Genomic DNA, 25,559 nt, shown 5'->3' with positions numbered 1-25,559 from the left:
CTCAGCACTCTGTTCATGGGACCAGTGACCCCAAGTGGTTAACCTGCCTAGGAGCATGCTCTCGTCAGGAACCACACCATCGTTCACAGCAAAATATACTGACAACACAGCAGGCAATTGCCTCTCCACAGAAGATGCCATCAACAACGTTTTAACAATGGGCTGTGGACCACTCCCTTCCCCTGCAACAGACATGAGTAGTTAGGCTTTAACAGACTAATAGGGCACACTTGAGTATTCTTTTTTAGGCATTTAGCTGTTTCCAACAAATAGTTTTTCTCAGAAATCTGTGACCGGACTATGGAACTACCAAACTGATTCCACTGAATTGGCAGAAGAACCAGAACCTGGTCACCTTAACTGAACTGGTGTGTCTCTGCCTTATGGTCATACAGCTGCTTCATTCTGGTCTGCATGGAGGCCAACTTTCCTTAGCCCTGTCCTCAGCCATGTACAACCAATGTCGAAATCCATTGACGTTACCAACCAAATTCTGGGGGGGTTTCATTTGGCAACACTGAATCATGCATGTTAAATGCCCTTGCACGGTGTGGCCAAACACAAACTGGTTTGGACTGAACCCTGTGCTTTTCTGCACAACCTCCCTGGTGGCTAACAATAACCATCTCCTGGTTCCTGATTTAAATCAGCATAATACCCCCACAACAGACTTGCAGGTTTAGAGAAATTTCTCCAGTGCCCCTCGGCTCTGAGCGTGGTATGCTGAAGTCAAAACACATCTCTATTCTTTCTTTCTTGGGTTCAAAGATAAACCCTTCAAATGTCATTACTTACACAAGCTTCAGGAGTCAACACACACTTAAGGCAACACATTTCAGTGGATATGCTAAGTGTTAATTATTTTTCATTGCCAATTTAGGAGAATGGAACAAAAGTTGCTGGAATTGCCATAGCAACATGCAAAGTGGAGTTACAAGACGGTTAGCTCCTTTTGCTAATGGGGACTAGGACTAGGAATACGTATATAAACAGTCAAATACATGGACCAGTACCTATTTACTCCAAATAAGGGTATGGCACAGAAGATCACAGTTAAACAAAGTTATTATGATGTAGGTTCAGGAACAGGACCACGCCCCTCTTACAAACTCAATCACCTGTGCATTGTTAGCTCTTCTTACTGTGCCTCCCTAATGCCATTACCTGTGCGTACCAATATAAGCCTGCCAAACCCCTTCTCTCCTGTTCATCTCAGTTCTCAAGACCTTCACCCTAAAGCCCCATTCCCCCCGTCTCTTCTCTCAATACAGGAACCACTGGGGGATGCTGAATCAGTAAGTGCGTCCAGATGAGCCCCGACCCAACGACCTCGACCCACTTCATCCAGCCCCATTAAACCCTACTGGACATCCTTCATCCGACTCCATTCGACCTCCTTCGTCCCACTCTACCTTAACCCTGCCAATCATCCCACCTCACCTCTACCCTGTAGCATATTCCAAATAAACTGTTTTTTATCGTACCATGGCATGGTCTTGTTAGCTAACTCCTAGTTAACTTCCTGTTGATGCCAGGAAAGCAATCTTTAACTAATCTAAAAGCTCCTGTGAGGAGTTTTTGTTGGTTATGAAAGGGACTGAAATTAATACTGATGCCTCTTTATAAGCTACAAAAGCAAACCGAACCATCAGCAAGGAGATTGATTATATCTTTATAGTTATTTTAAATGCCTGTAACCATTGCCGGGGGGTAGGTGTCAGACGGGGCGATTCATTTCACACTGCTTGAACAGGCTATATTTTCCAAATACTTTTGAATGTTAAAAGAAAGCTAAATGAGATTTGTGGACAGGACAAGATCAGCAAAGACATAAGAGGTGCCCACTTTGTCCACAGGGGTCGCCAAAATCAACACAAACCAAAAGTTCCTCACAGGAGCTTTAAATGAGTTTTCAATGTTTTAACCATGACACAAGAGCTGTAACTTTACATAATTATCATTTATCCAAGTATATTCCTCTAACCAAAGTCATGTTTGTGCCTAAACATAACCAAACAAACCGTCAATTCTCAAATAGTGGGCGGGGCCTTTATTTATCTCAGCTGCAGAGGGTACCAGGCTTTTATATGAAGCAAGCTTATGTTAGAGACAGGCCTATGTACATGTGGTCATATTTTAGTATGAAGCCTCATTGTTCTATGATCCGCTCTGTTTGCGCTGTTTTTTCCAGTACCTGATTCTGTTCAGATTAAAGTTAAAGCTCTACGCTAGATCTAAAATTCAACTTGTGCTAAATCCCCTCGATGCTGTGTAAGCCGTTCAGCGTTCAGATTTCCCGACTTCCTTGGGGCAGGCCTTTATTTGTTCGTGCCGACCACGCCCTTGGCTATTTATAGAGAGACGGCTTTTATTTGACTACCGGCTGTTATTTGAGAAATTACGGTAATTCATAGTGTTGTTAGATACATCCAAGGTTTTATTGTTGTTCCAGTGATTTTTAACAGTTTGAGATGACACTGACAGACATGTCCGTGAAGAGGATGTCAGATTATTTTACACTTTTATGTGTTGCTGTAGGGCAATTACCAACAAATGATATTTTTCTTGTTTATTTAAGTAAGACCTGTTGGTGAAATGCACTGTCTTTAAAGGGATAGTTCAGCTTTTGACAAGGTTGTGGGTGTGTATAAGACACAAACAAGGTTGAACCATTGGTCCAAATGCAAGCACTTCAACCATTTTGCTTGAGGAACATTTTGAATGCACATATTTATTGTATTTTTACACTGTGTCTTTGCTGCTTTGACTTAAGCAGAGCATATGAAGACTTCTTCCACTGATGGAAATTTATTATCAGTAAAACAGTCCAAGTAGAAGCACCGTGAGAGACTGCATCTGTCTTCTGAATGAATATGATGCTGTTAGAAAACATTCCTTTCATCTCCGCTCTGGCAAAGAGCAATACTGTACCTCAAAACAAAACAATTGTCATGGGATGAGAAGAGAATTACAATAATGAGGAGTGACAGGGAAAAAAAGGACTAGAGGTAGAGAGGCAAATGGGGATGAAAAAAGGTAATGGAACCAAGAGCAGAGAGAAAAAGAGGCTGACAACGGAGCTTTGGTGAGCTGTAGGAAATTGAAATGCAGATGGCTAGGTATTCTGTTAAGCTCTCATACCTCTCTCCCTATTCCCAAAGCCCCGTCTCTAATTTCACTCTCTTCACACCTCTCTGTACATTTCTGTTTCATTTCCTTTCCTCACAATTTCTTTCTTTTATCTTTCCCTTCAGTTCGCTTTTATAGTCAATCTTGTCGTCCATACTGCGTGCCCCCACCTTTATCAGTCCCTCTCACTCCTCCCTGCTCTTGTCTATCTCTCAAATCCAAACTACACGTGGGGATGAATCCTCTCCTTGGCAATGAGCTGTGCACCCTCAGGAAAACAGATCTCTATTTTTGGATCTTATTACACCTGCTGCCTCTGGTTATGACACTCTGGAGCAAGGTCATTACTACTGTTCGTAAAAAAAGACATGCCAATCGTAGCATGGATTGGCATGTCAAATACACACTTAAAAGATACAAATATTATCTTATATGGTGCAGACTGTATGCTAAATGATGGGACACGCTGCATCTTTAAAGGGGATTTATAGTCGTCTGCAGAAGTTTAACTGCACAGCAAAATGTTGGCACATAGCCTGTGTTGCCTTTATAGTTTCACCACTGTGCTGTTTTGAAGGTGACTGCTTAAAAGTGTCTGTTAAGGGGGTGCAATAGTTACCTTTAGAAGCAAACTCCTGTTGTTGCTCTGTGAAAACTGGAGAATGTTGACGATCTGATATCAGAGTGCTGCGCTCTGAAAAACGGAGATATCAATAAAGATGCTCAGACATGATGCTTCCTCACTGGCAGCCTCATTGATAATGTATTATGTTCATTAGTATTACAAAGGTTCTTTCAGTTTATAATACCTTCACAATGATATGCATTTACTTTCCATTACAAGGTCAACTTACAATATAATGCTCTTTTGTTTTACTTTTCTTTTACGGGTAAGTAAACAAGGTTCAATTAAATCAAGTACGTATGAAAATAGTATGTTAATAAATAAATATAAGCTACTTACATTATTCCATATGAATTTATGAAAATAAACAAAAAATATATTGTATAATACAAGTTACTGTGCATTTCTTCTCAGGTATGACATATACTTGCTTTCTAACCTTGCTTTCACCAACACAACCGGCTGCGTCATGAACATCATTGTTCACATACTTGTCTATGCCCTACGCTTGTTACTGGAGGAAACCTCCAGAGGGCGCACCAGAGAGCTCAGGTCGTATGCAACTACCGTATGTGCCAGATTTAAACAACAAACATGGCGACACTTGAGGAGGTTATCTGAGATAACGGCAGAAATGGGGGCAGCTTTTGTGTGTGTGGTGGACAGAACACGTCAGCACATTTTCCTCCATGGCTATTTGGACACGCATATACTTGTCTTCAAAACATTTTGCATGTCCATGCTGCTGTGTTGACCCTGTCACATCCACTATGCCTCTACACTGCCCCTACAGTTCATGAGTATACTGCATCTTGCATATGTGTAGAGCAAATTTTTGAGGATGTGTACAGTTGATGTTCCAAACAGACACAGGGAATGCTTGGCAGCCATCATGCGCATGTGAACCTGTAGTTAAAAGCAGGTATAACTCCAGCTTAATTATGTTCCTTGTTCCTTCCTGTCAAATCAAAGACAATTACTCAGAAATTAACACAGATGCATTAGTACTATAAATTCTCAAGTCTCATACTTTGTCTTGCTGAGCTAAATCAAAACACACACAATATAAGTGCACTTTGACCTCCTGTGGCGTCGAGTAAAGCCGACTAAACAGAGCTAAGCTAGCTTCCTAACAGTGTATCAAGTAACAGTCTTAAAATGCTTTCAAAATACTCAACTTTTGGTCAGCAATAACAAATTAGCAAACATATTCCAAAGTTTAAGAGCATAAAGTATTCATTTTGTACATGTAAATGGGGTTATGAAGTAAGATGCTCAGACACGATGCTTCCTCTCAGGCTGCTTTACTGAGAATGAGACATTGTGGATGACAGCTCCCCACTCCGGCCTCTGCAGGGATGCAAAAACATTCAGCTTCAGTAAGGAAGTCAAATGATCAAACAGCTGGACACATTGTTGCTTCGTCAGGTAATCTTGTACAAACTGTAAATGTGCAGCCTTTAAGTGCATCTCTGCCATTTATCAATGGTGAATGCTCCTGTTTCAAGATAGAAACGTAAGACTCCTGCAATACTGAAGTAAGTCAGTCAACTGTAGTTCAGGAAGTTAAGAGACTTTTTTTGTTTTGAGCTTTTCCCAACAGGTTTGGAGCTGGGAGTCTGGGCGAGGTGACAGACTGCAGCACTCTGCACTTCAGTCTCAGCTTAAAACAAAGGAGACAATGTGTGTCAGCCATTGTGTGTGCAAATAGTTTCAGGGATCTTTTTGGGTTGGGCTTCGATTTTCTGGGGGGCTCTGTTTGAGTTCATGGTCATGTTGCTGATGGAAATTTCATGGATGAGTTGTCTTTGCAGAAACATATCAGACAATCACAGCATGAAGTTCTGTATGAATTCAGTATTTAGACTCATCACTGAGGCACTCAAACTTTGGCTGCATTCATACATTCTTGCAGTAATTCATCACTATCCTTAAACAATATTACATTAAGAAAGCTCGCACTTCATCATCACTGACACCATTGATCAGACACTGACTAATATATGTCATATTTTTTTCCCACTTAACTTAATGAGGCATACTTAAAACACTTAATAATGCCTACCTTTATAAATTCAGTCAATAATTTCCAGTGAGAAACGTGCTGTCTACTTTTTTTTCTTGACCTTTGACCCCAATCTTATCATTTTATCCTTCAGTCCAGATTCCAGATGGGTGTTTTTTTTTTCTTGGTGTGAAGAAATTCTCTCGAGGTGTTCCTTAGAAATCATGTTCATGAAAATTGGACCGAGGTGAGGTCACAGTGACACTGACCTTTGACCGCTAAAATCTTTAAAATCATCCTTTTTCTTAGTGTTGTTGATGGACACTATTTTCCCTTAGAGCAGCTCACAGTGTTAATGTACTTTATGAGCTACTTTTTGCTAAGTGGACTTCTTGCCATGGCACTTGAGATCGAATATCTTTTTGAAGTGTCAGGTTCTAATGAGACAACATGGTTGACTTTCATCTCTCACCTTGTGTAACTCCTACACTAAATTTCCCAGTTTGGGATCAATAAAGTCCATCCATCTATGGCTGCATCCTTCGAAGGACACAGTCTACAGAGGATGTGTCATTCATAGCCTGTGTAGACGCTAAAGCCGAACTGAAATGAGACGGTCTGGTCTACGGAGGATTTCCTGTATGCGTCACCAGCTGTTCCTGCCCTTAACCATGTGTTGCCAAACGCAGCTCCTGTCGCCTAGCAACAGGTAGCCGGTGGGATAACTAGCTATCATAACTAACATAACCCATTACTTTACAGATAATTTGTTTCACTCTAATTTTTTTAACATTTGTATCACTAGTGATTGAGATTAAACTTTTATATTTTAAACTTTTAAAAAGACTTTTATATTAAAAAGTTTATTGGTTGGCCGCTTAAGAGTCCACCATCTCATTTGAATTGGTGCACAATGAATCTTGGGATACGTTTGCCCGTGAAGGATGCACCCGATGGATCCTTGATGAACATGTTGGGCATGTCCAGTTTAGCTAGTGGTTATAGCGATAAACCCAAGACCTCCTTTCCGTGTGCCTTTTTTTTTTTTACAGTCCAGTTAGCTTGAGAAGCGAATTTCGCCCCTCCAAATATGTCATCAAAATAAATGGTGCTATTTCATGGTTCATTAAATCCCCCAAAGGAGCGCCTGTTCATCTGTTTCTGGCTAGTCTCAATTTCACTGTAAATAGCAAGTTACACAGAGGCTGCACTCTGGCTAACATTTTTCGGGTCTTAAATTTGCCCAAATTAGAACATCATGAAGCAGATTAGTAAAATGTAAAAATGAAGCTTTGTCAGGTCTGTGCACAAGAGGAGAAGAAAACTACTTTTAAAATGCTTGTTTGTTTAACGGAGGTCAGATCATTTCTGATGCATTCCAGGAAGTCGGGAAATCTAAACGCTGAACGGCTTTCGTGACACCACGTGATGGGAATTTGTCTCAACTTGAATTTTTAGATCTAGAACAGATTATTACCAGTTAGCATGCAGATGTCTGTTTATAGAGATTAATAAGAAGCTAAATCGTTGTCAGATGACTGATGGGAGCCTGGATGTCATTACGGCGGATTTCAGTACTAAAGCAGGTTGTTTCTCTCTGCAAAAAGTGCTCATAATATGATAAAATATATTATTCTCTAAGTTAGTTTACATAAGAAGCACTAAAATTTCGATGTGTAAGAATTGTATGTTTACTCAAAGATTAGGAGTAAGGACAATAATGCTGATTCATACTGCTTATGTATGCGACTCATGGGAGGTTCAAGAGAATCAAGATGTTTCTCAGCTGGAGACAAAAGACAACATTTTATAAAGCTGGGATTATTTATGCTACTACAAATGCCCTTGTGTTTCTGCTAATGATGAGTCGCTCTGGCATCTTAACTCGTGTTTCAGGGTATCACTGTCAAACAGATTTACTGCTTGTCAATAACCGTGTCTATGTTCCTGTGTGCCTGTAGTCTTACTGATTATTCCTCCACTCGTGTGCTCTGTGTTTTCTTCTTTGTCTTCACAGACACAGACAGAGGGATCCCTTATTCCCTCCTCATGCATGAAGGCCAGCTTTTTATGAGTCGCCCCCGTGGAGAGCGAAACGGAGACCAAAAAAAAAAAAAAGGATGACAGGGAAAAAAAAGTTTTATACTGTGTGCAGTGGGTAAACAGGCGAAAGGAGGAAAGTGAAAACACAGGGCTTAAAATCTGTAAGTAATGTGTGATAATGAGATTCAGGACATGCATGGCAGCATTTGGAAGGGAACATTTTCTCCTTCATCAGGCTCGAAACAAACTTAAAAGTTAAATTACATTTCTGTCAAATTTACAGTCACACATTAGACATTGGTTGGTAGTTTAATTGTCGGATGAGCGTTAACACAATTGCTATTGAGCCGTTGACCCTCTGATTTGATCTTTTGCAGTGTTTTTTGGTATTACAAACTGGGTGTTGAGTCAATATTCCCGAGAATTATAAGCCGCATCAATCACAGAACAGTTGGTCTGCCACAGAGAGTAGGCGGATTGTGGTTTACTGTTTTCTGCGGTCCCTGCTGAGCTGCCAGTAAACGCTTACTAAACAAATAAAACAATGGTGCAACAGACAATTTCAAAAACAAGTTCAAGTCATGCAAAAAAAGACAACAAAAATGATGTTGAGATGAAGACAAAACCAGAAGGAAGACGCTGTTTGGATTTCTGTTGAGAATGTTTTGTCCAAAAAACACCAACAATCACATTTTATGAGCATGTGTGGCTCCAAAGAGGGAACAAAATCTGGATCTCGACGAGTGCTACTTCAAGCTTAACCTGCCACATGAAACACTACATCCCCCGAGGTCCCCGGGTTATACTGTTCCCCTGAGATAAGTTTAGATAACTAAGTATTACACTCCAAGGAGTCACAAATTGCAACACTTCAGCCTCTCAGACTTCACATACATCACTTCCCTCCTACACTCCTGCCAGGCTGTGTGTTTGCTGCAGCTCTGTCTGAATATATTAATCCTGGTTACTGGTGTGAAGTGCTGCTGTGAGAGCGTGACCTCATCCCTCCAGGTCACGATTCCAGGTCACGATTTAGCTCTATATCTACACACCAGCCGGTGATCTGCATTCTGACAGCGGTGGGGCTTTTAGCTCTCTTTTGCCTTGCTATGACTCGCTCACTGCTGGACAGAAGTTGAGTCTCGCTGCTCCCAAATGTGAGAATGACCTTAACTTGCATAAATCCTCAAGAAAAAAAATGAAAACTTGCCCCTAGGTTTGAAATGTGCTAGAAATATCAGCTTTTCTTGCTTTCTTTTCAACAAAACTAGTGAAATGCTGTTGTCATTGGCAAGTTTTAAAGGAGCAATTCTCCCCTGGAAAAAGCCCCTGTCAGTCAAAGCTGCTGTTCTCTGTAATCGATACAAGCAATAATATTTGAAATTGGCGCCATAGCTGTGGAGAAAGTTGTACAAACAGCTCGTGGTTTTGCCTGTTCTACATTCCTACAACACCCAGCGTGCATTGCGCCCCTCCCTCTGAAAGGACCAGCCCAGTGATAGACGCTGGAGTGAAATACTACCGTTTTCCAGTCAAGGACATTGATCGCTGCAGGCAATGGCTCAGAGCGGTACAGAATCTGAAATATGAGAATATACCGGTGGATTGTCTAAAAAATCTTCAGGTCTGCAGTCTACATTTCAAACCTGACGACTTTGAACGAGACATGACGTCGGAGGCAGGCGTCCTAGATTGAGGAAGTGTTGTTTAGCGAGCTTCCTGGGCTCCGCCAGATGATGCATTTTACGTAGTCTGGCGGAGGTTTTCCAGGGCCCATTGGAGAAGCGGATAGCGCCCTCCAAAGGCACAGAGTGAAATTACATTTTTTTCTACCATAATGGCATTAGCTCCCCATAATAGCATGATAGGACTGAGGGTGAAAATCAGTGAACTGGCCCTTTAACTTGATTTTGGAGCATTTTTTCTTTTTGTCTAAAATCATTTTAAGCAACCAAGTGTAAAAGTGAAATTGATATGTGATTTTAGAACGTAAACTCCTCAGGTCCAACATTTCCTAGGACGTGGCCTTAGTGTCTTTCATGGCTTCCATGGTTCTGAGCAAGTCTCTTTCCTCACTGAATCATACACACACTTATCTTCCACTAACTGTCATACTTTCTGCATCACTGCTTTGGTCCTTTTTGCTCTCCCCCGCTCTGACACTGACTCTCTGACATGAACTTGCTGGGCTCATTGGGACACTGTAGACACTCCAGCTGTAACCCTTAAATCAAACTGGTTATTCATAGCTTCCTAGTTCGAATCCTGGTCAGACGTAGGGGGCCTACCTGTGTGGTGTTTGCATGTACCTCCGGGTACTCCGGCTTCCTCCCACAGTCCAAAGACATGCTTGTTAGGTTTATATAGCACTCTAAATTGCCCGTAGCTGTGAATGTGAGCGTGAGGTTTTCTGTCTGCATGTGTCAGCCCTGCGATTGACTGACGCTCAGTCCAGGGTGTACCCCGCCTCTCGCCCAATGACAGCTGGGATTGACCATGAACAGGATAAGTATAATGATAATGGATGGATGGTTATTCATAACACAAGAAGTGCCTTGCTTTGATTAAACACTTTTTCTCTTTTTACATGTCATAGACTGTATATCAGAAGTGGATGTAGCCTCCTGGCCAGAAGGGGGCGACTGCACTGGTTGCCAAAATAAGTCTAATTATATGTTAGGCTACTAGAGAAGGACCCTACTTCTTAGCTGATTTATTACCTAATTAATATTTTCCTAATGAGTTCTTGGTCTCAATTGCTAATTTCAAGTCTTCTTCAATATATCATGATGGTAATTTTCATGAATCATGGTCCCACTAGGAGTAAAATACATGATAAAGCAGGAAGTGCTTTAGGGCGTGGCTACATTGTTCTTGAGAAGTCATCACCAAGGCAAGCTCAAAATGTCTTGTTCATCATTGGTTGTAATAAAAGAAACTCATGGAGTACATGAAGATGAAAGCCTGTTTCAAAATGAGCTTCTTTAATTATATCACGGTTACTGTGAATTACTGCGCCACCTTGCTAACCAAGCTAGCTCCAGCTTATAAGTTAGCGCTTGCTCCTGTCCATCTCAACCCTCTCATCTAAAAATGGACACTTCTTGCTCCATAAAATTAAGATGGCATCAACCAAAATGCCAAACTTGAAGCTTCAAACCATGGTCCAAAAACAGTCTATTGTCCATGTCCATTTACTGCAAATACCTTGCAGTAATCATGCATCCGTGCATATTAGCATTGTACCAATGTTTGTTGAATTGAAGCTCCGACCAGAAACATTAGATATTTTTTGCTTTTTTATTTTAGCCCTGCATACTTTCAGGAAGTCATATAGCATTAGTGTGCACCAATCAAGCAGCAGAACTACATCATCTGTTTTTCCCACTGCAATCCTCTTGTGTATCAAATCCTGGCACCTACAGTTTGGTCACACATTTACCGTCAAATTTGGTGTATGAGCCGCTCTTTTAATACATGTTTCGCTTTGCGTCCTACATACCGGTGCGACCAATATAGGAGTATAAAAGGCAGAGAGAGGTATTTTATTGCGTTACGGTATTATACCCAGACAATGGTGCGATAATGTAGCTAAAGCTTTGTCGCGGACATGAGCTGTCATGATCGACAGTGCAGCCGCCACCCTTGCAACAATCAACCGTAGGCTGAGCTCAACTAACGCACCGGTAGCCAGCAGGATGGCAAACTCGACATGGTGAAAACAGGCTGTAAGTAGTGTTTTTTGAATGTCTTTCAAATTAAAATATCTTGAAATAGTGTTGAAATAATAATAAATAATAAAAATAAATAGCTACAGGAAACCTTTTTTCCCTCTGGGGATACGGTAAGTGTGCCTCCAGTGACATCTCTTGAGGCAGCATTAGAGCTGCATTATACTGTATATATTTTGTGACTCCCCCGCATCTTAAAGATGACACTGATAAGTGAAATTGGTGCAGTCCCCCCATAATTTCATTTTTATATTTCTGTTAAAATGCCACACTTCAGTAAGCACTAATCTTGTGTTTTATATGGTCAAAAAGCTGGGCTTATGCAAAACTGGGCTACATTTGAAATGTGAAGCTTTCTTAGCCATAAATTCAAAAGCTTTTTAAAGAGCACGAGATAAAAGAGGTCCTTTTTAAATTACGTTGTAAAAGCACTCCAGTTAATGTCCAAAGAATTAACTTTTCTGTCAAATATTCAAAACAATGTTTCTGGGAAACAACAGTCCTAAATAGTATCAACAGTTATAAAGACAAAAGAAAGAAGGGAAGCCATTGGCTTGTATTAGTGCTTGTGTGGGAAGCTGTGCTTTTTCCCAGCCATGGATTCATGAGAACAGTCATATCAGAAGTATTATTATCACTATTTTCAAGTAAGAGCAAGCAAGAACTTAATTATTTTGCACATTTATTGCCCGTAAAGACGGAGCAATTTGGACGGTTTACTGTTTTTAAATGGCAAAGTTATGTTCATGCTCCAAAATGAATTAGCGGCTTTTTTCCCCAACCGTTAGCAGCCTGTCCTTCACACATTTCCTCTCTCTTTGTCTCACAGGAGCTTTTAGTGCGCTTTTGGAGCTAGTGAATAGTCCACACAGCCCAATGTGTGTGTGATTTTTGTTGAAGAGCATGCATTGGGAACACTTGAGAGAGACAGACAGAGAGACTGTGAGAGAGAGAGGGGAGGAGGGGAAAAAAGAAAAAGAGGTTGATTGAGGGAAAGAGAATGTGGCGAGCGAGCCGGCGTTTGGCGGAGCTGTGAAGAGATACTCTCTGCAGTGCGTTCCCTCTCCATCCGCCGAGGCCAGCTCTTTATCTGCTGCCTCTGTGGGCAGGCAGAGGCAGACAGAGAGATGGTGGTGTGAGGGTGAAGGAGAGAAGATATGTTGCCTGCAACAACCTAAAAATGAGGGCCAAAAAAAAGAGAGATAAGACAGAGGGAGAAAAACAATACAGTTTCATAAGAAGAGAGTTTTATATCCCCTTGTTCTTATCTGACTACAAAAAAAATCTATAAGTGTATTGATATATTTACAGTGTAATGGAAAGAAAACAACTCATTGCTTTAAAAGGAGACTTTTATAAGTTTGTAATGTAATTTCATAAGCAATAAAACACTTGCTACACAGGAGTGTTGCTGCTCCAGCCTTACTTTATCTGGTGTGATAGGTACAGATTGTTGTATAAGGGTGGCTTTTGTTGTTTTTCTGAAACTACCAAAAAAAATGGTTCAAATGCCTTTAAGAGTTTATACTACACCAATTTTATTGAGTATGCTTTTTGGACTTATTTACTTGTGTCGGAAAAGGGCTGTAGCGTTTTGCATCAGCTAGTGGTGTTGGCTTGACATAGTGGAAGACGCACATCTGTTTCAGTGTTCATTTTAGATTGGAATTAAGAGGTCTAAATAAAACTTATTTATCATTTTGATCCAATCTTTCGTAAATGTAAGTGTCTGCTAGCCAGGCAACACTGGACATTCATCTTACTACTCCATGTCCACCCCAAGGAGAACAAGCGATACAGTACCACAGCACTGCACTTAAGAACTCTTACCTACCCATATCAACCATCATGCAACACTTCTACCACCTGCATGTGGCTGAAAGCTTAAGAGAAATATTGCTTTAAGTGTACCTTTGGGTTGACAGCAGTTTTCCCCACACAAAAAGGTTTCTACAATTATGTGAAAGATAACCTGGCTGAGCTGGTGAATTGCAGTTGTTGTGCCCTCACTGTAAAAATGTATTTGAGACTCAGTCAAGTCATATTTTTTCCTTTGACTGAGTTCAGTAACATAAAGTGTTGAGTTTATTCCGCTTCAATAAATGAATTGATGCAACATATAATTTGTTGACTCAACCTGTCTCTAATAGTTCTGACAAGAACAGATTAGTAAGTGAACTGAAAAAGACGTTGGCTGAACTTATTCTATCAATTTTCTACAAATGTGAATCAAGTTGGCTCAACATAAAATACTCATATTACCAATTAATTTGGGTTTAGGAAGGTTGGCAGATTTCCAAAAACATAGAGAGCCACTGTAGTCTGCAGATAACTAGCTGAGTCCAACCTTACCTTAAAAAAATACCTCAAAAGACTTCAAAACTGGGATTTTATTTAAACCTCCAGTAGTTTTCATTCCCAAATCCAACCCACACTCAACAAGTGTTCGGTTTTAAAACAAATGTGTCACTGCATGTTGACACATCCAAAAGACATTCCTTTGTGACACATAGAAAGAAAAAGCTTCATGCCCTCTCACACATTGTTACTCTTGTTTAGAGCTGCTCAAAAACTGGAAATCCACCATCTTCAACCTGAAAAACAACTGTTATTTACTGACTTCTTCAACAGAGTTCAACAGAGTCCACTGAGGAGTAAGTGTGCAGTGTAGCTGCAGTAAAACGCAGAATAAAAGAGCTCGAACTAAACTCAAATGTCATTCCCAACATGAAACATTATTTAAAGAGGGGGTATTATGCTGTTTCACATTTTAAGACATATATAATGTTGGATGTTCAGACTAAACATAGGTGAAATTTCAAATCTGTAGGTAAAAGTATGTTGGAGTAATCCCCAGGCTTCTCAGCTCAGTCTGCAGGCTGCTGTGAGCGCCAGGTTTCAGACGTCACAAAAGGGACAGAGCTGACTGAGTCGTTTCAGACAGAGGCTGTATGAGGGCCTGCACAGAGCCCCAGTGTGAGAACAATGATCAGTGTTTTTAACTGTAAATTATGCTAAGCTACTCCACAGGTATTACAGAGTGAAATATGAAGCTTGAAATTAGCATAATACCTCCCCTTTAAAGTCCATGGTTGCCGAACAACATAAAAAAACACATTAGTGTCACTACAGACGCACTTCCTCAGAACAAAACCTGAATCAGAACTTAAAAACAAACATGAATCAAATGTCTAATCTGATCATAAAATAAAATAAACTGGTGTGACCCAAAGAAGGGCCAAACATTTGCAGCAGACAGACAAGTTGCAAAAAGTGAGAACCTGCCATACAAGAAAGGCCCTATTTTCTATCCAACCCCATCTCTCTTGGTATTTTTTCCCTATGATAATGTCTCTAAAGCATCCCACACAACATCATCCTCACATATAAAAGCTATTCTATCCTTGACTGCATATTAAATCCAAAGTGGTTTCTGTTCAATGAAAGTTGCTTACAAGATTTTCTCCAGCCTTGAACATGATATAAAGTGAGATAAAGTGAGGTAGATCAGGGCCCTGCACCTTCCTTCAGTCACATACGGCTGCTATCTCATTGGTTGCGCTTTGAAAGGCCAGGTGCAGCTGAGGTCAAAGTTGAAATAATTGAACTTTAAGCACGCTCTGCCACACTGACGCCTCATTGGGCGCCACCGCTCTCCCTATAGGAGAGGATTGTCACAGCCAGTGTAGAGTGGCTTTACTGCTGATCACTAGTAAGCAGCCTAACTGTGTTCAGGAAAACAGTTATGTACTTGGGACTCTGTTTGGGAGATAATTACTTAGACCTCTGTAGTGTGATCCCTGAGTCTAAAGAGGATATACACACTTATACTAAGGCTCCACTCTCAGATTCAGCTGTGTGATAACAGTGGCGGATCTGTCGACATGCTTGCTGTTCTCCGAGTGTGTGTGTGTGTGTGTGTGTGTCTTTATGTGCGCGTCCACACACACGCACACACACTGCCAGTGTCCCCGCGTCTTGTAGACTGTGACAGAATCTATTCGCCCACCTGCTCCTCTTCATTATCCAGAATGCAGCGCTGTAGATGTAGGGCTGAATAGTTGGCTGCTTAGGTTCCTCTCCCGTCTCCTTTCTCTCGTCTTTCTCTTCCTCTTCTCTTTGTTCCCTTCTCTCCCTTTTGTTACGTCTCCATCTGTTTCCCCTCGTGTTCCTCTCGCCTCCCCTTTCATAGCTACCTGTTTTTCTTTCTCCTTTCTACAATGCCTTTTTCATCTCCTTGTTTCCTCTACACTGCTATGCTCCCTTCTTTTCTCTGCACCTTCTGTCACCCCTCTTCTTCTCTCCTCGTTTCCCCTCCTCTCCTCTCCTTTTCTTGTTTTTGTTTATCTCCCCTTCTGTTTATTCTCTCCTCTCCTTTTCTCACCTTCTTGTTTCCTCTCTACTCCTCTCCTTCGTACCTTGGCATGCTCGCCACGTATTCAATTACTCTGGACTTGATTACATGCTTAAAATGCGACATTGAAGGGCGAGCAGCTACTTACTCTCCAAAGGAAATCTATCGGTGTCCTGCTTACGATGCGGCAAGGTTTCTCCCAGCTTTGGTGGGTTTTTTTTACGTGCTTTCAGCAGCGGCTGTCTTCCTCCGGTGCTGGCAGGTGTGTGTAATGTGAGGAGCAGGAGGGGCGGGCGCTGGTTTCTGATGCGGCAGTCTCTGCGACATCTCCTGTTTCTGCACAAACACAGATACACACACTTCCCAGTGACCTCTCCTGAGGTTATCATCTGTATTTCTCACTAACATGTGCACACATAATCACAGAAGCACATTCACGCAAAAAAAAAAGAATGTTTATCATTTATAATATTTGTGACGGGCCGTTGTCACACCCAACACAACAAATAAGACAGCTTGGTCCCTGACCCAATATGAAGTAACAACCCCTTCAGTCATTCCTCTGCGTTTGCCTCTAGATAAAAAGTGTATAAGTCTGCTTGGGGTCGCTGTAGTTGGTGATGGATACCGAAAACCGAAGCATACATAAGCTAGTATGTAGGTTACTGTGAACAGTAGATCTTTTAACGAAACATAACCAAACTGCCAGGCCACGACATTAACAACATGTTAATTATTCCTGTCGGCAAAGTTTTAAGTCATTAAGTTTTTCTCAGCAAGCTTTAATCGGAGAGTCTAACCAGATGCTAAATATTTAGTATTGCTAACTTGAGCTTCAAATAATGCTTCTCAAGTTGGTAGTCAGGCTGTAAACAAACGCAAGACGCGTATAAGGAAGTCTTGACTGGAAGTCTTTTATCGCTAACTGCTGGTTCCACCAAAAGCCCCCAAAACAGTCCCGGACCCAACTGCCGTCGTCTCCAGACCCGGACCTATTTACAGTTTTGAGACGCGCATCTATTTTATCCTGCGCAGCTTTTTTGCGGTAGTGATTTGGGGGTCCAAGAAACTCGCAGACCAATGCATTGGTTGTAAATCATCACACGTGACGCTACTCAGCCAATCAAATCTGTCACTCAGATTAACATCACGACTGACCCAGTGGGTGTGTGAGAATACAGATACAGACTGAAGAGCCAGCCGACTGGAGAGTTACAGAGACACAGTGGGAGAAAATAAGTGAGTTAAGGAAAAGTAGACATGGTGTGCTCTAAAAAGAGAGCAGCAGAGAAAACCGAGCTTTTAAAACTGGACAGACTCATATATGATCCGTGGCGATTATTAAACACGGACATTGTCTGACACTGTCACTCCGTTTGTCTCTGTTAACAGAGACTCCAGGCTGCAGTTCAGTTCGAACACGTTATTGATAAACCTGAGAGTTACACAGAGCTACATCAGGCTTCATCATCATGACTAGTTTTCCTCTTATGTCCGCAGTTCTGTTCTTATATGTACCGGTATGTGCCCTCTCTCTCTCCCCCTCGCTCTCGCTCTCTCCAGCAGTCCGTCAGTGTACAGTGCGTTTAAATATTATTTATTTCATAGTCATTGCCTGTTTTAAAACTCACCAAGAGAAAAAGTCTAACAGCAACTGCTTTTCAACAAAACATAAAATATAAAGTGAATCCTCCTGTTATGGTTAAAATGTTGATAACTCTGTCAGGAGGCAGAGAGAGAGCAGCTTCAGTGAAGACGTTAAGCTGTCTCTCTCTTTCATTTGATTTCTGCATGGACAACATTGTACTACCATGTGAATATGGCTCTTTAAATCCTGCTAGAATGTGAAGTACCAGACATTTATTATTATATAATTTGTTTTCATTTACAAATAAAGACACTTCCATCACAAACTGGGGCAGGAAATAAAAGTTTTGACAGTCACTATATTTCCTTACTAATACTGAAGAATTCATTATTATTATTGTTAAATGATGAGAGTTCTGTGTAAGAGTTATAATAGGCATTGTTGTAAAAACAAGTCAGCCTAATTGTATTTTTTTTACTTGATTTGACAGATGTTCAAAATGTATAAATGTATGGTACTGAATCATAACACAGGTCCTGAACCGCTTTCAAGTTTAATTGAGTACCCCTGCGCTATATCATCCTCAGACACTACCCGATGGAGGTTGATCTGGCACTAGAGGGGTCCCCTGGATTGTCAGACATTGAAGCGCAGTGCAGTTGATGATGATGCACACATGTTATGGCTCCAGTGGTGGGAGGATGTGAATCTGACCTACCTATCCCCCTCTAAGAACCACTGTTAAAGTTGTAAGTCATCAGCTTTAAAACCGGAGCAGCTCAAGGTGGCACCTTCAGCCGTCCAGGAGTTTAAGTACCCGTCCTTGGCTTTAGGTGAGCAAGGCTCAGCGTGCTGCTTTATTCATCCCTCCCACTCGCGTGATGGAGAGCCTTGACATGAATTATTCTCATTTTCATTTCTTGACATTGAGACCATCCCTCGTGGACCTTCAGCTGGGACTTTCAGTGAAACTGCCGCGGCGTATGGGATGACACTGTATCATCAATAATGTGGAGAATTATTCAAAGTCAAAGTCAAGAACATCCTGCATGAAACTTGCACATCACAAAACGAGTCCAGTTATCTCTTCTGGATTTAGGGAATTTTGAGAAATAGATCCCACGCTGATGTGTGGAGGCAGGTGTGGCTGGATATAAACACTGATAATAAGTTGGTTTCTGTGTATTAAACGTGTGTTTTGTCTTTTTCTCTTAATTACTTTGCTGTCAACAAGCCACGGTTGTTTTTGGCAACCTAATATATACGCAACTAATTATCCGCGTTGTTCAAAAAGTGAATCTCCCATTGGAAAGATAATTGGAAAGTGCTTTCCGAGTGCCACCAAATGTTATTTCATATACAACTATTTATCTTGGGGTTATTTAAGCACAGCTATATGTTAAACTGATTTGTTGTCAAATTCTCAGGATGACAAAAGTTATTTTAGAAAGCCTGTTTTCAAGAACAACAAGGAAAGGCTTACAGAGTTATTGCTTTTGCTAAGTGGAGGTTCATTGGATTGAAGAAACAGTATGAGCAGTTTGGCAAAGTGTTGGAAACAAACAAGAGGGAAGTAAAATCAAAAATTTATTAGAGAGAAAAGAGAAGAGGGTTGCAAAAAACGTTTTTTGGGAGGATACAAAAGTGTTCAAATGAGCATGAACACAAAGGTTATTACATACTGTATGTTACTGCTAAATTGGTCTGACAAGTTTTAAGGCCCCTGAGACAAATCGTTTTTGTCGTTGTGAAAATAACAAACCAGAGAAGATGCTTATTATTTACTTTCCAGCTGAGTGATGGATAAGAATAAAAATAAAATCTTTCATGCAGCTTTATAAGCCAGCCAACGTCAAACTTTCTAGATACATTGAAAGTGCTACTTCCTGGAGACAGATGGACAGGCACTCCACAGCTGGAGTTGTTGTCCTGGCATGGATCCTAACAAGGCTGCACAGTGATGCAGTTGTCAGCGCTGTCACCTCACAGCTAGGCAGTTTTTGGTTTAAATCCTGGTTCCGACAAAGCGGGCCTTTCTGTGTGGAGTTCGTATGTTCTCCCCGTGCATGCGTGGGTTCCCTCCAGCTTCCACCCATAGTTCAAAGACATGCTCGTTAGGTTCATCGCTGACTCTAAATTACCTGCAGGTGTGAATGTGAGCGTGAGTCGTTGTCTGTCTCTGTGTGTTAGCCCTGTGATTGGCTGGTGATCAGTCCAGGGTGTACCTCGCCTCTCGCCCAATGACAGCTGGGATAGGCTCCAGTCCTCCAGGACAGGATAAGCGGGATAGAGAAAGGATGGATGGATGCCGGCAAATGGGTAATCACTCAGTACTGTTCAATGGCAAGTAAATAGAAAAGACATGTGGATGTGAGTGAATTCACATGGACTTGCATGAATAATTTAAGGCGGACATTTGCTTCCGTTTTGGTCTGAACACACCCCAAGGTACCAAATCTGCTTTAGTGTAATTTTAACCATCATACAGCTTGACTAAAAACAGTCTGTGAGTTGCCAAACTTTATACCTCAGAAATTGCCCATTATAATGTAACAGAGGCAGGAAACCCTCCCAGGAATAAAGTCCCTAAACGCAGCATGGTATCTAAACTGCATCTTGAAAGTTCAAACTAATTTCACAACATAGTTCTTTTTGGATATCAGCAGAGAGAGGACAGATGATGACTAAGTGAACCGCCAAGATGCATCGTCCTTTAATGAGCAGAGGTGGAGGCAAAGAGGTTTGTCGGAGAAGCACACACACACACGCACACACACACACTTTTGCATATCTACACGCTGTACAGGTAGCTTTAGTGAGATATTTGCACACACAGCTGGCCTACACGCTGCTCGGCTGCCGGCACCATCACATGTCTGAGAGGGAACGCTGCTAACAAAGCCTGAGTCACACTGTGCAATGAGCCCCAGGCCCACTCAAACATGCAACTCATCATCACACCTCAGCACGCAGGCGCACGCACGCGCACACACACACACGCTGTGAATATCTCTCAGGAATGTTCGGGTGGCTCAGCAGGATAAAGCAGAGAGTAGGTACTCACAATGCCGGGGGATGATGGGATGAATCCGCCTTACAGCTGCTCTTGCGTGTCATCCCTGCACTCTGTCTCTATCTGTCACTCCTCACTTGATGCTATGCAAGAAATCTGAAGAAGAAATCTCAAAAACCTATTTGTTCAAACACTTGAGCAAGCTCAGATAAGAGTTTCGTTTTTACGATTTATTTTCCTTTTTACGGAGGAAAATGACACAAAACCCAACCGAATGGTTCGTATCTCTTTGTGTTTGCACTGCTAGTTTGTATTTCACTTTTACTATTTTGCCATCACAGCTACATTTACACATTCTTGAGCTTTAAAATTATATCAGTGCTCCGAGGAACAAGTACTGCAGCCGTGCTTTGTTCCGCTTGAGGGAGTGCATCCTCAGATAAAGAGACTTAGTTGAAGACAGCACCATCCGTCGTCCTTTCATCCTTACACTTATTTTTCAAGTGCCATTGTTCTTATCACACGTCTGCACACTCTGTAGACGTCGTGCATGTGTGTTTTAGTTGTAAAGTGTGTGTGTGGCTGTATACTTAATGGGGCAATAACTGCCTGCTGACTGCCTTAACCAAGGCTTCCTCACAGTACGGTGAACATCTGCGGGCCCTCAGACACTCGCGCTTCCAGCAGAGTGATTGATTGAAGTGTCAAGTGTGAGTGAATTCACATCTTTATATCTGTACGCTGAGTGTGTGTGAGAAAGTCATAATGGTTTATGACCATTTCTGACTCTTATTTCTTTCTCTTTTTGGAAAAAAGAAAAATATAAAGCTGGGATCAAAACCATTTGAAGCTATACGTATGCTTAAATGCTTAAAGTGTATGGCATGTCATCTTTTGTGAGCATTCCATTGTGGAAGCGGCTGCTAGAGTCGTGGTCAGAGGGCAGTCGTGGCACCAACCAAAGAAAGCGATAGTGGACATCGACAGGGAAGGATGCCTTTCATGCTTGGTAAGCCCAGGGCTCTCCGGAAGCAGCTGACAGGTACCAGATGGTCAGGAGGGCTGCAGCTTCTGTGGTTGCAGAAGCAAAAGTGTGTGGTGTGGGAGGAGATCGGGGATGCTATGGAGAAGGACGTACTGTTGGCCAAACCAACTCAGGAGGGGAAAGCAGCGCTTTGCTCATGCTGTATTAAGCAGGGGAGGGGAACTGCTGACCTGGAATGGGGATATCGTTGAGGAACTCCTGAACCCTGTGGAGGTAGAGTTTGAAGATCCAGGGGAAGGTAAGGTAGTTAAGAGGCAGGGCGCTAGGTGTTGATGAGATTAGCTCTGAGATGTTGAAGGCTCTGGACATTACATAAAGTCAAACACATTCCCAGTGGGTGTTGGCCTCCACCAGGGCTGCCCCTTGTCACCGATCCTGTTTGTGATTTTCATGGAAAGGATGTCAATGCCAGGGAGAGTTGAGTGTTCGGTTTGGTGACCTCAGAATCTCTGCATTTTGCAGATTTTGTGGTTTTGTTGGCTTCATCAAGCTGTGACCTCCAGCAGGCATTGGGGCGGTTTGCAGCAGAGTGCAAAGCAGTTGGGATGAGAGTCAGCATCATCAAGCCTGACGCCATGTTTCTCTGATGGAAAAACGGTGGATTTCTCCCTTTGGATGGGAAGCGAGGTACTGCCACAAGTGAAGGAGTGCAAGTATCTCGGGTACTTGCGGGTAAAATGGATCATGCTAGCTTGAAAGAGGTGTTATCTGGCATGTACTGCCAATGTACCATCATATAAGAAGAAGGCCTTCACTCTGACAAAGAACCTAGAGAGGCACTTAACATGCAAAGAAGATTAGCTTGCTTTCATTTGAAAATGGTGACAAAAAAACTACAGTATATTCAACATTGCATGCATTGGAAAATTTCAATTTGGGTAAAAACTCATAAAGAGGGATGAGCTGTCTAAATTTATACGTATGAAAAAGTAATCATGGATAATTTGCAATAACACACATATTCACGCCCCATTTATTGTGTCTTTTGGGTGCTTCTAGCTTCCTCATGAGACACAACAGGCTTTTGACTAACTGTGTTGTAACCATCCTCCTGCAGTAAAAGACATCAGAGCAAGTGCTCAGGAACATCCAGCATGTGTAAAGTCACAGACTGATAGAGTCCCCTTGGAGCGGTGGTTGGGGTCCATAGAAGGGTCAAACAATGCAGGACAATTTTACCAAGAAGACCAAGGTTTGCATACTGAGTGGGAAAAAAGTCAACGTTGAGTCACAGTTTTAAATCACACCATGATTTGTTTGTTAAACTTGACCAATTGTCTTTGGTGCTTTAACCTAATCAGTCACATTAACCATGTATTAGAAACAAAGATGACAGGTCTAATGGAAAGGACTGTCCTGGCGCTAAAGTGTACCTTAAACTGATGCTCAACAGATGCTACCTTGTGCATCTGGAAGAGGGGGCATGACGAAGCGTCAGTATTTGACATTTTTTGGATTCTTTCATTTGCAAAAGAACTATAGTGTACAATAAATTAATACAGTTTATTGAGCATTAAATCCACATGATTTGAAATACGTAAAAAAAAGAAAAAAAAGGGATATCTACTGTATGCAAGCAAGCAAACAAGTAACACAATCACATTTCAAAAAGTGAGATAAATGTGAAAACCATGAAAACAAAAATATGTATGGTAGTTAATTCAGTGGGTTTTTTCTCGATATGATGCCCCTTGCACATAGACTTGATTTATGCTTCATAAGTGACAATTGCCTGAGTACTTTGACAGTCTTGCGCATACATATTCACAAGCCTCTCTTTGATATGACAGTCTGTGATGATCAAAGACATTATGAAGCTGAATTCTTCCATAATTGATAAGTAAGAAGGGAAGACCTTTGTGACGTGTAATTGTGCGTGCACATGCGCGTGTGTGGACATTTACATATGCTAATGGATTTCCTGCATATAGACATTTTTGACATGATGAGCAGAAGGAAACCACCCCAGGGATGATACACATTGATAGCTGCACATAGCGAGGGTGAATGAGTGAACATATGATAAAGGCAGTAAACCCTTTGGGGAAATGACATGTTTATATGAAGGGCACTATAAGATGATGCATTTGAGGTACAGGGTTTGCTTATCTTAATGTTTCGTATTGTGTGCAAGAAGCATTCCAACAGTCCTAGTGGGAGTTCATTGCCGGTAACTACAGCCATTACGCTGGAACATCTTTCTGTGCCCTTATATCATAGATATGTGCGATTACACACGCGAACACACACATGAATGGAAACATTTTACACAAAATGTTTGCTTTCATTGCATTGAAACCTAAAGGGAACACATGCAAATAACTCTGTACTGTAAAACATAATTACAAATCAGCATACTGTATGCACTGTTCTCTCGTGGGACATGTAGAGCATGAAAATAACAAATCATACACTTCTGCCTTTTGTGTGAAAACTGCTTGGTTCCACTTAATCCCACCTTTTGTATTTACAGTTACACACATTTACAATCTGCTTCTTACCAGCTGTCTGTGCTCCCAGACCTGTGCTTTTGTTAAGTAAGCAGCCCCTTTTTTTTGCTTCTTAGTGCTCCAGGTGTTCTGAGGGTTCCGACCAGGTGTCTGCCAGTTCACGAAGCTACTTTGAAATGTTCTGCATTTCTGTTTTCCTTTAGTTGGTACATCAACCAGAAGCAGGGTGCCTCGCGTCTTGCACTCGCGTCGGACCAAAAAGCAGCAAATTCGAACAAAATGGCGTTCTGTAAGTTTGTTCATGTTCTCTGAGCTGACAGAGACACCGAGAGCTGTGAGTGTGTCCACCAGAAGCTGAGTGTGGATGGTGTGAGAGGACAAGTTGAAGAGGAACAAGTGTCACAGAACTCCAACAGAAAATCACAGGGCAGCTGTCCTTGTGCCACAAATGTTATGTCTACGTGACTGGGTGAGAGAGAGAGGATTCATGTGTGTGAGGTTAGCAGAAAAGCCACAGTTCTTCCACCTAAACTGTTTAGAATATCCCTGAAACACTGTAAAGTAGTAAAGATTGAAGCTTCATCTACCATCTAAATATTCTGCACAAATTCCAGGACATTCCATGTTAGATATAAATATTTAAAGTAATAATCTCAAAGATTTTTATTGAAACAAATGTCTGTTCAGTCACTATCTATCGCCGAATGAGGTAACACAATGGTGATTGAGCCTATGGCCCACTGATGAAAGCCTTTGCATTTGCAGTATTATGGACTGGGTGTCTGGTGCGACTTTCACGGAAAAAATCACAAGCGGCGCCCAGTTAGAGGCGCGTTTTCCATCACCCAGCAGTGGTTGGTCTGCCAGAGAGAGTAGGCGGAGCTAAGCGGCTGCTTTTCCGGTCTCTGCAAGTGTTGGGAGTAAACAGTAATCTACTATGGCTGAACAAACAAAGAAAAGATCGATGACTACAGATACAACTTCAAAAATATGTGAAGATCGCTCAGATGAAGCAAACAGTCTGAAAAGGCAAGCGACCGTCAGCGAGGAAAATCAAGAGTTACAACCGGAGCCAACCGTGGACGTCACACATGCAACACTGTCTGGATATCTGGGAAGTGTGCTCCCGCAATTACCCTTTATCACCATAGGTGCCGCCAAAGAGAACAAAACTGAGATCTTCAAGATTTAATTCTGGACTGAAAAAGAGAACAGGTCAACATTCCTTGCGTATTGTCCATCCATTACCTATAGCCCCCCCTACAGGTAATGGATGGAATGGAATTGCCTCGAGCCTATCGCAGTTGCCACTGGGCAAGAGGCGGGATACAACCTGCACAGGTTGTCAGTCACAGGGCTGACACATAGAGACCAGTGTTAACTTTGTCAGCTATTATATAGTTAGTGCTCAGACAAAAATGCTTATTAGTTTTAGTCACCTTTTGGTCATTTTGACCCTTTATAGTTTTAATCAACGACAACTTTTTAGTCCATAAAAAGTCATCACATTTTAGTCTTTACTTTTAGTCAAAACGTTTTCTCTCTTTATACTAATTAAATTAGCCTAATTTCCATC

This window comes from Semicossyphus pulcher, unplaced genomic scaffold, assembly GCF_022749685.1.
Source record: "Semicossyphus pulcher isolate SPU_LCO1_2020_fin unplaced genomic scaffold, fSemPul1.0.p SCAF_12, whole genome shotgun sequence".
In the NCBI taxonomy this organism is placed as follows: domain Eukaryota; kingdom Metazoa; phylum Chordata; class Actinopteri; order Labriformes; family Labridae; genus Semicossyphus; species Semicossyphus pulcher.
The sequence above is the reverse complement of the archived record's forward strand: the minus strand, read 5'-3'. Positions refer to the sequence as shown.